This window comes from Mustela nivalis (genome assembly GCF_964662115.1).
Source record: "Mustela nivalis genome assembly, chromosome: 2".
Taxonomy (NCBI): Eukaryota; Metazoa; Chordata; class Mammalia; order Carnivora; family Mustelidae; genus Mustela; species Mustela nivalis.
In genome coordinates, this window is record NC_139021.1 from 166,193,478 (window position 1) to 166,205,048 (window position 11,571).

General features: G+C 37.5%; 1 long non-coding RNA gene across 1 annotated transcript in view; it reads left to right on the forward strand.

Moving 5' to 3' along the window:
* LOC309859273 overlaps nt 1–11,571 on the forward strand; it is a 36,794-nt gene that overhangs the window by 18,649 nt on the left and 6,574 nt on the right. The window contains exon 2 of the long non-coding RNA XR_014308651.1: nt 4,287–4,436. This is a non-coding gene — a long non-coding RNA (uncharacterized lncRNA). The remainder of the gene's footprint in view (nt 1–4,286; nt 4,437–11,571) is intronic.

Here is an 11,571-nt window from a genome sequence, read left to right on the forward strand (position 1 = left end):
TCTCTGAGCCCCAGTTTCTCTCATCTGTAAAATGGATGATACCAAACCATGGGGCCGATGTGACGTCTAAATGAGCTAGTCCATATAGAAGAGCATGCATGTGCTGGGAACCCAATAAATGTTGATCGACTAAAAGCCTGAATGCAGATTCTGTCATCATTGTCCTTTGACCTTGGAGTAAAAGGAAGGTCAGAGAGGTGAATTGCTTAAAGTTGTCAGAGCCAGTGAGTGAAAGAACTGGAACCCAAACTCAGGAACTGCGAAGACCTCTAGCTTCATAATCTGCCCTCCTGTCTTGGGTATTTGACAAGTTTTGGTAACTCTGAGAGCAGTTATACTGTGAAGAAGATTGTGGGTCACTCCTGAGGAATCAGTAATTCAGGCACTCCATTCTGTATCTCTCTTCATCTCACACCCCAAAGCAGTGAATCAATAGCACTATTTTTTTTAAAGATTTTATTTATTTATTTATTTATTTGCAGACAGAGATCTCAAGTAGGCAGAGAGGCAGGCAGAGAGAAGAAAGCAGGCTCCCTGTGCTGAGCAGAGAACCCACGTCGGGGCTCGATCCTAGGACCCCAGGATCACAACCTAAGCCGAAAGCAGAAGCTTAACCCACTGACCCACCCAGGTGTCCCCATAATTTTTGATTCAATCAAAAGTTGAGCTCTTACAAGGGAGAAGGTATAGTGTGAATATAGTATATACCTAATACCATCTCTCAAGGCACTTCTGTTTTACATACTTTTATGTGAATATGTAATTTTTCTATGAATGTATAGTTTATTCACTGGTATTATTCATTAAATAGCACTGTAAATCCTATTTGAAAAACCATTTAACAAATGTACAGAAATTAAGACAAAATATCCAAGAATCCATCGAAAATAACATCCCTGTCAAGAACAAGTGACCTTCAAACAAATCATAATATGGAGCAGGGCTTAAACAGAAAGATAAAGGGGAAGGAGAAGGAGGAGGAATAAGAGAAGGAGGAAGAGGAGAAAATCAGGATAATGAGGAAGGGTAAAAAATATACTCTACTTAAAAATCAAAGCTTAGAGGGCATCTGGGTGGCTCAGTCAGTTAAGTGCCTGCCTTTGGCTCGGGTCATGATTCCAGGGTCCTGGGATACAGTCCCACATTAAGCTCCCTGATCCTTGAGGAATCTGCTTCTCCCTCTGCCCCTACCCCCACTTGTGCTTGGTCTTGCTCTCTCTCTCTCTCTAAAATAAATAAAATCTTAAAAAAAAAAAAAAAAAAAAGCAAAACTTAGAGAAGATAGTCTCACAATGTAAAAGGTAAACTATCATCTTCCTGAGGATTAAAACAAAAAAACTAAATTAGGGGTGCCAGGGTAGCAAAGTCAGTTAAGTGTCTGACTCGGTTTCAGCTCAGGTGGTGATCTCAGGTCCCTGATTTCAGGGTCAAGAGATCAAGCCCAATGCGGAGCCTTGCACAGGGCTCCATGCTTAGTGTAGAGTCTGTTTAAGACTTTTTCCCTTGTCCTGTATGCCTTCCTGCCTCTTTCTCTCTCACAAAGAAGTAAATAAATCTTTAAAAAAATGCAAATATTATACACATAACTTAAGGTCTAATAAAAAAGAAATTGAGCCAGATTTACCTATAGAAATATGTGCTTGATTTTTTTGTTGTTGTTTTGTTTTGTTTTGTTGTGGGTGTTGGTCAATCTAACATCCAAGATTGTTAGGTCTCCAGTTTATTTAGTAAAATTCCAGATGTCCTACATTTCATTCTTCTCTAAGAACTATTTAAAAAGAAATAACACTTGTGTAGAAACACAGAACTAAAACTAGTAAAACAAAACTTATAAAGAATATTTTAGGCTCAGGAATTTGAGTTCTGATTAAGACAGATATAGATGTTGACCTTGTAGTGTTTCTATTATATCAGGGGAGATAAATATTGAAAATAATTAAAAATGTAATAAAAGTGACCCTTTTATTATAGAATTTGTATGTGTCCCTGTTGTACATGTATAATAGGTAAGTATAAATTTCAGTGAGCCAATGTTGTTTCAACTAAGATGTAAAGAATATAAAAGAATGTATTAGGTGATGAAGAATGGAGAGGGGATTCTAGTTCTATGAAATAGTGTGTGCAAAGGCCATGTGGTAAGAAAAAGCATAGTAGCTCATAGAAAAAGAAAGCCAGTGTGTGTGAAGTGTAAAAATTGAGGGGTGTAGAAATGATGCTACAGATAGAAGTGGGGATTGCTGGGGCAGGAAGTGACCTCATACCTGTAACAGGCATAACAGAGAACCTTCCAAATAGTGAGTGCCCTCTAGTATTATTTTTATCATGGGCTTAAATATATAACATATTCATAAAAGTCTGGTAAATAACAAATCATCCTCTTTCCATAAAAGTGAGTTGGTTTAAAGAAGGAAAAAGCAAGTAGTTTGCTGCTAACTAGTTTGCCGTAAAACCTTCTCTGTGAGACTTTCTGTGGTTCTGAACAATTATTTCTTAGTATCTTATTAATTCTTGAGGTCTATCAGGTGCCAGCACAAATTGGGCCTCTACCAGCCAGCTGTGTGAAGAAAAAGCTAGACCAGCCAGCTATGTCTTAATTTGTTGAGCTATTTTTCTTATACCATATGCAAAAATAAATTCAAAATGGATTAAAGAACTAAGTGTGGGACATGAAATCATTAAAATCCTAGAGGAATACAGAGGCAGTAACCTGTTTGATATTGGTTGTAGCAATTTCTTAATAGATATGTCTCCTGAGGCAAAGGAAACAAAAGCAAAAATAAACTATGGGGACTTCATCAAAATAAAAACTCCTGCACAGCAAAGGCAACCTAAGGAATGGGAGAAGATATTCGCAAATGACATACCTGATAAAAGTTTAGTATCCAAAATACATAAAGAATTTATAAAACTCTTCACTCCCAAAATGAATACTCTAATTAAAAATGGACAGAAGAGCAGCTGCTGGGTGGCTCAGTTGGTTGGGCTACTGCCTTCCACTCAGGTCATGATCCTGGAGTCCCAGGATTGAGTCCCGCATCGGGCTCCCAGCTCCATGGAGCGTCTGCTTCTCCCTCTGACCTTCTCCCCTCTCACGCTCTCTCTCACTCTTTCTCTCTCAAATAAATAAAATCTTTTTTTAAAAAGTAGGCAGAAAAGATGAATAGACATTTTTTAGAAGAAGACATACAGATGGCCAACAGACACATGAAGAGATGCTCAACATCCCTCAGCATCAGGGACGTGCAAATCAAAACTATGATGAGCTATCACCTTACACCAGTCAGAATGGCCCAAACCAACAACACAAAGAACAACAGGTGTTGGCGAGAATGCGGAGAAAGGGGAACCCTCCTGTACTGCTGGTGGGAATGCAAGCTGGTGCAGTCACTCTGGAAAACAGTATGGAATTTCCTCAAAAAGTTAAAAATAGAATTTACCTTATGATCCAACAATTGCATTACTAAGCATTTACCCAAAGAATACAAAAAATGCTAATTCAAAGGGATACATGCACCCCAATGTTTTTGGCAGCATTATCTATAATAGTCAAACTATGGGAGCAGCCCAAGTGTCAATCAACTGATGAGTGGATAAAGAAGAGGTGATATATGTGTATGTATATATGTACATATAATATACGTATGTATATAGAATATAATATACATACGTATATTATATATATCACTCAACCATAAAAACCCATAAAAAAGAATGAAATCTTGCCATCTGCAATGACGTGCATGGAACAAGAGAGTATTATGTTAAGTGAAATAAGTCAGAGAAAGACAAATATCATATGACTTCACTCATATGTGGAATTATGAAACAATTAATGAGCATAGGGAAAAAAGAGAGAGAGGCACACCATGAAACAGTCTCTTAACTACAGAGAACAAACTGATGGTTACCAGAGGGGAGGTGGCCATGGGGACGGGTTAAATAGGTCGTGGGGATTAAGGAGTGCACTTTTCATGAGCCCTGGGTCAAGTATGGAAGTGTTGAATCACAAGATTGCATATCTGAAACTAACATTACACTTCCTGTTAACTAACTGGAATTTAAATAAAAATTTACAAAAATTTTTAAAGTAAATAAAAAATTTAAAAATAGGTATTTCCAATTTATAGATAGATAGATATTTTCTCCAATGTCAGCTCTTTGAGAAATGAAATTTGTTAAGTTCCAATTTCACTGGATTAAGAAGATAAACACATAAAATTGTGATTTGTGACTGGAATTATTTCCAAATAGATTTTTTGTTAAGATTTTATTTATTTATTTGACAGACAGAGATCACAAGTAGGCAGAGAGACAGGCAGAGAGAGAAGGAAGCAGGCTCCCCGTGGAGCAGAGAGCCTGATGCGGGGCTCGATCCCAGGACCCTGGGACCATGACCTGAGCCTAAGGCAAAGGCTTTAACCCATTGAGCCACCCAGGTGCCCCCCAAATAGAGTTTACTTTGACTATTTTTCTTCTGGATATTGTTCTCTCTTTAAAGTACATACTTATCTATTGTATTTAGTTCTCTGGGTGGGTGATTGCCAACTGCAGTGCCTGTGCTGTAAAGAACATTACCTTGAGTGAAAGTAAAATTTGATGACTTCTGAACTTTTTTGTTAAATGTACAGACTGTATGTTACTTACATTAAGGATTGGGATGTCATGTCAATGAAAAAGAGAGGAAAAGACAAGTTTTAAGTCTGTAATTGGAGAACAGGAAATTGGAGAGGTCCGGAAGGGTGTTTATGAATCAGTGGCTGGAGAAAGACAGTTAGGGGAAGCCTTCATTTTCATCAAAACCAACTACAGACACCTTACTCAGCTCCTGCTTATGATACCAGCTTCTGATCTCTGTTTTTATCAGGTTTGGTGTTGGAAAAAAACTCACTTTAACACTGACAGCTCTGCAAAGATAATGCTGGCTTGCAATGTGCATGCAAATGTCTGGGTCTATTATTCAGTCAATCCATCATTAAACAGAATGAGCAGGGGCACTCCTGAGAGAAAAAGGGAGAGCAGAATCACTGAATTGCACCCTGGGAAATCAACATAATCAAGAGCCAGAAACCACCTTGAAGTGAAAGGCTGGGTGGGGAGAAGGCTGGGAGCCTGCGGCTCCTCCAGAATCCTTCCCAGCTCCATTTCTGCAGCCACCGCCACCTCCTGTGATTTCCATACTCTTATCCATGCATTTCAGGTTGCATAGTGACATTTGTCAACTAGGATGTTAGGAAGAGGGAACTGCTGTTGTTTTGTGCCCATAGCTGTCTTTTGTTTCCCATCATTGAATATGAACTGAACCAGCAGATATTCTTTGAAACCGTACGCTGGATGCATTGCAGATTCGTCTTGTGCTGCAGTACCTAGAGCCCCACAAATACATAATTAGCTTTCACTCCCTACATTTGAATCTTACCTATTCTTCTGGTTATATCTCCTCTATGAAGACTCCCTAGTGCTTTAACTTACCATTGCTATTCCTGTCTTATTGGTTAGAAAACAAACTATGGGGTTTCTTTGGACACATTCTTTGGACACATCTTGTAGTGTCTCTATGTTTTTGTCATACTGTGGAAATTACTGTATTTTTTTGAATATATATATATATATATATATGGACTATAAATCCCAATTAAATTCAATGTAAACCCAAGAATTTCATAAAGTCAAGGGTCATGTTTTAAAAACAGCCGTAAAGAGTTTAGACATTCACAGGGCACCTGGGTGGGTCAGCGGGTTAAAGCCTCTGCCTTCGGCTCAGGTCATGATCCCAGGGTCCTGGTATCGAGCCCCACATCGGGCTCTCTGCTCAGCAGGGAGCCTGCTTCCTCCTCTCTCTCTGCCTGTCTCTCTGCCTGCTTGTGATCTCTGTCTGTCAAATAAATAAATAAATAAAAATCTTTAAATAAAAAAAGATTTTAGATGTTCATTGCCACAATTTCATTTTGTGTTTTAAAAAAATCATGTGTGCTAGAATGTCTTAATGATTTTATATGACAGATGAAGAATCCTGTGTCCAATATTACACAACCTGCAATAACTCAGAAATTCTGAGTCTAAACCCTTGCTGTCTTCTGTAACATGTTCTATACTTTTATTTTCATTTCTGTATCAAGAGCAAGGATTGGCTCATATAGATGCCCAATAATGTGTGGGACCAAATTGCAAAATTTGTATGTATACTAAGCTCCATAGTTAATTAATGAGTTCAACTTGCTGGGGATACAAAGTTGAAAAAAAAAAACAAGCCTCTTTCTTTCACCAGTATGTTCGCAATCTGATGGAATCATGCAAGTAGACACATTCTAATATTAAACATTAAGAGTAATTAATGGGCATAAAGAATGATGTGTGGATTATAGATAAGGGGAGCAATTATCCCACCCATTCTAAGAGAATTAGGAAGGCTTTACCACAGACTTTGCAATTTTCTGGGATTTGAAGGATTAGTAGGAGCTTAACAGTTGAATAAAGATAGTTGAACATTTGTTGCAAAGAGAAATGGTATGTAGGAAATACATAGTATTAAAAAATTCATTAAGTCTTATGACAATGATGAGAACCTTATTGTGCTGTAATCTTAGTGGCCTCATGGGGAAGTACTTCATTAGAAGACACCAGAAAGTTAGGAGTCAAAGGAAATAAATTATGCCTCAAGTCTAAGCCTTATGGAAAGTGCTTTACAGATAAATTTTTATTAAATTGATGCTCCAAAGCCACACTATGTGGTAAGTTTCACAGCAGGAGGTGGGACACAAGACCTGTTTCTGTGGCTCAAGCTTCACAGGAATTCTCAATATTGTCTTTAGATACTCTACCCACATATAGCTACAGATTATTTTCCATCTTAATAAAAAGTTCAGCAAATTAAAAAAAAAAAAACTAATAGAAATTGACAAGGTGATTGGAACTAGAAGGAGCTTAAAGTAGCCAAAGTGTGAAAAAGAAGAAAAATTCAGTTAGGTCAAATAGGAAAAGGAGCAGAGGTGACATGAGACAACCAAGGAAGAATTTTAAGAGCTTGAGATAAAAATATGAAATGGGCAATTAACTTAGTCCTTTCTAGAAGTAGGAAAACAAAACAAAACAAAAATACAGTTTGACTACTATGATAAACAGGGAATGAGTCTTTGAATGCTTAGGCTAGATTGTGAGTTAGGGTAAGAGCTGGAGGAAGTGATGGTACTTGAACCTTGATACTTATGTTGAAAATTACCCTTATATCTGAGGAGTAGAGACCCTTAGCTCTCTGCTTATGAGGCACAAACATCACATTTCCTTTTCTTTGAGGCAGCTCAGAGTTGAAAGCTCAAAGGTGGCCTCTGGTCTCTGCAAATATATCAGCAAAAATATAACTTTGCTCCACCTCTAATGAAAAGTTCAAAGAATTCTCTTGCAAAAACAGAATATACAGTAGATTAAATCATCATATGTCTGTAAAGAAAGCCAGGCTCAACTCTGGTTTTCATAAATCTCTCCATACTTCCTACAGGAGAGGAAAGTGTATATCATTTCCCTTCAAATACTCTTGGTCACTTCATTATTATGCTTGGCTGAAAAAATTCATCTGGGGTTTGTGGAAGTTGGTTTTCACATATCTAATATTTCAGGATCCACATAAAAAATACCAGTGAATTAATTCAAACTTGCTATTTTCCAAACACTTGGAATGACAAATCCACAAAGGGGTTTACATGTATTAAACACAGCAGCTCTACCTTACAAGGAAGACTAAATATGAATCTTGCTATCTGTATCTGGAGAAATTTCCTTATATAAAATCTTTGTAAACAACTTATGGGGGGAGGGATGTGAGAATAGCACAATTGCTGAGGCAAGCATGGAAATGACAGATTTTGCCTCCTAACTGTCTCTCTAAATACCTTCTAAAGTCTTCTCAATCCCAATTCCCATGTTCTTCATTGGACGGGAAGATGAGTGCATTGTCTGCCTGTTTCCCTGACTCAACTGAGAATTTGTTCTAATATGAGGCATGACGATATTCCTTTCTGAAAATGAGTAAGAACTCAGATGTAACTCTCCTTAACTTTTGAAAGTGTTCCTAATTCAGATTCAGCATTTCTTTTCCTGGGGGGAGGGAGTTAAATGGGCATAGGTTGCTAGGAGATGCTGAGGTGGTGGTGATGGAAGCCCCCAGCTAACTTGTAACTTAACAGGAAAGGTATTTTCTAATTCCCCACCCTCACTCTTTTTCAGTATAATTTTCTGAGGTAGTCAACGTTTTCTCCAGCATTTTGGAAGTCATTTCAAGGCTGAATTGATTTGTCCATAAAGAAAGGAGAAGGGTTTTTTGGTAGTAATGGTGGAGTCCAGAGTTGAGGTACACTTTCGGGATTTTTCATTGTCTAATCCTAAAAGAAAAGGCAATAGGTCAGCCCACTGCCTGCAGGTTAGCCCTGGTTCTCCCTGCCTCCTATACCCATAACCACTTCATTGGCCTCCAGGATGCACTCAGCGACACAGGAAATTCCACATGTTCACACAGGCATTTTGCTTTGGGGCTTTCCAGTCACCTTCACAAGAGAAATAACAATAACCAACTATCATTATTTAGCATTTACTAATGTGTCTGAGAATTACGCTAAACACATTCAGTAAATGATTTCATGAACTATTTGGAACACTCCTAGAGTTAGCAATATCATTTTTATTTTGAAAATTAGAAAATGAAGCCCTAAAAGGTTCAGGTAACTTCCTGCAGTCACATGCATAGAATATGTTAAAGCTAGCCTTTGAAACCCGTTTAGGATAACCACAGAGACTGAACTTCACATCTCGGCAAAATGTCAGGACTAGGCCAGAGACACAGCGGGCGGCTTGCAAAAGAGGGACCGGATGTAAATCCATCTCCTCTGTGTACTCAGGTGACCCTGGACAGCCTCTAAAATGAGGTAGAGTTTACTTCTCTGAAAATTGGGAAAAAGTCATTTTTTTTATGAGAATTAGGTAAGATAATGAGAGGGTGTTTAGCACATTCTCTACTCAAATGTTGGTGAACATTAGGGGGTTCTGAACTTAAGAGCTATAACAGAGTTCGTAAAACAAACTTTATTTTTGCCTGTACATAAACTGTATTACAGCACCAGAACATACTGGTTTATTTATATCATACAGGTAAGTCCATAATCTGCTTATAACTTTATTATAAGTGTTCATTTCCAGCACAGAAAATAGGTGGTCAGCACTATTCATCTGTACGGATTGCATGAAGCAGTAAAGGGATTATAGAGAATTTCTTTTTTCTTTCTTTTTTTTAATCCTTTTTGAGAATTGGTAATACACAGCTGAGAGGAAGATGTATATTATTCATTATATTCATTATATATTTTTGTGTATCTGGAGAAGCTCATAATAAATTTTTAAAAATGTCCCAAATAGTTTTAGGCAGAATATGATTATATTTATTCTGTATAGAATAATAAATTATAAATGTATTAATCATTAGCTATTTACTTATTAAAAGGAAGCATATATTTAATATTTTTGGATTTTTCCTCTAATGGGGATTTCTCCCAGAGGCTTCCTTTTGGACTCTCTTGCTCTTGGACTCTGATCTTGTCTGACTGTTGCACTTAAAATCGATACTTTGTACTTAAAATCACCAGTCCATTCTCCATTTGTTTCATGTTTAATTATTTTGTCTTCCCCTGAAACCTAAACCACACAAATAGGTCTTGGGTCTGACCTCCTGGTGTGAAATATACCACATCATGAAGGATATTGAAATGTACATTAAGTAAGTGATCTGTTTGTATTTTACTCCTGCAGCTCCCATGCCAGGGCCAGTGTTTTGCAAATAACAGAACTCAGTATAAGTGTAGGCCATCTGGCTTAATCGATTGTAGGTATTAGGATTTTTCAAGTTCATATCATGAACGATGAGTCGCTCCTTGCCAAGGATTGTCATTCCTCAGGTTTTAAGGTTAAATATCATTTTATTTGAGTTCAGATGGGGAAGGAAATGTAGGTTATCCTGGAGGTTGCAAATTTAAAATGATGTATCAGTAACTTACTAAATTTTTGTTATGCATATGATCTGTTGTTTTAAATTAATACTCCTAACATTACATTTGGTCCTAAGAAACAGGCAATTATTACCATTTCCATTTCATCAGTGAGGTTAATAAGGCACAGAGAGTAAATTGCTAAAGTCATAAAGCTGGTAAGTGGCTTGGAATTTGAGCTTAAGTCCTACTCAGAATCCCCATACTGGTTCCCAGTTCAAAGATCACAACTCAGCAGTGCCTGCAAGTACTTTTTCACAGTATGAGACCCGCTACCCTGGGAGGATAAATGAGGGCTTACTTTCATTTCCCTGGCTTTTGTCCCTGGTTACTATGATATATTTATAACATTCACAGTTTTTTCCTTTTAAAAGCATGGGGATTAGGGACTGTGGACTCAAATTAGGAAGACAGTCTCTGCTTAGCCTTTTATAGATGCTACTTTGTGTAAATTATTTAACTTCTCCACCCAGGTTTCCTGTTGTATAAAATGATAAAAACGTATCCATTCTGTAACATGCATGTACACTGCCTGCCTTAGTGAAGACCTAGGAAGTGCTTCCAAGAGCCCTGCAGAAAGTAGCCGTGCAAATTGTTCTTGTTATTTTCATTATTATCCTCAGCACAATTATTATTTGCAGGGGACTCTTCCACTTCTTAGCATGAGTTGCATATGGAACACTGAGGAGAGTTAGCTATAGATGTTGGAGGATTTAGAAAGTTTAATCGAATCTTCCCATATTTGTTTAATATTCCCATACATCAGCCACCAACCAAAATCATGTGATGACAGTTCTTATATTTTCCCAAGTAAGAGTAGGACATTTTGTATGACAAAGACTTTCTTTTCTGATTATAAAATAGTATCTGTATGTGAAAATTTACCAACCCCTAGAAATAATTATAGATTTAGTTGTGATTTTTCGCTGATGCATCCTGATTGAAAATCATGAAGTTACTAAAGGAACTCTCAAGGGAAACCCAGTCGGCACAGCGGTTGTATCTACAATGCATGTTGACTTCAAGGGAGACCCTCCTCTCATTACTCCGAACCCAATCTTTCCTCCACTACTTTGTGTGTTTAGCAGTTGCTTTATTAACAAACATCATTCTTAAAAAACAAACAAATATTATTCTTTTTATTATTTTTTAGATCTGTGGTTCCAAAGTGTTTTCATATTCATGGACTTTGGGTAATTTTCATGTACAAGACCATGTTGCCCAGTACTTCCCCCTACTCTGAATCACAGTATGGTGGCTTAAAAATGTAGTTTTTAAAAAACAACTTTGATCAGCAGCTCTGGATTTGGTGAAGTTCGTACCATTGTTTCTATACCAATGGGGAAGGTTTTGAAGACCTGGGTTGAAACCTTGGTTCAACCAAATTTAAGCTCTGTGATCTTGAGAAAGTCATTTAATCTCACTATATCTCAATATTTTTATGTGCAAAATTAAAATAGTACAGTTACATACTTTATAAAGCCTACCACTGCAGGCTTTTGGATCAGAGAGGAAGTGTGTTCCCCAGTCTCTTGCCAACCATTAC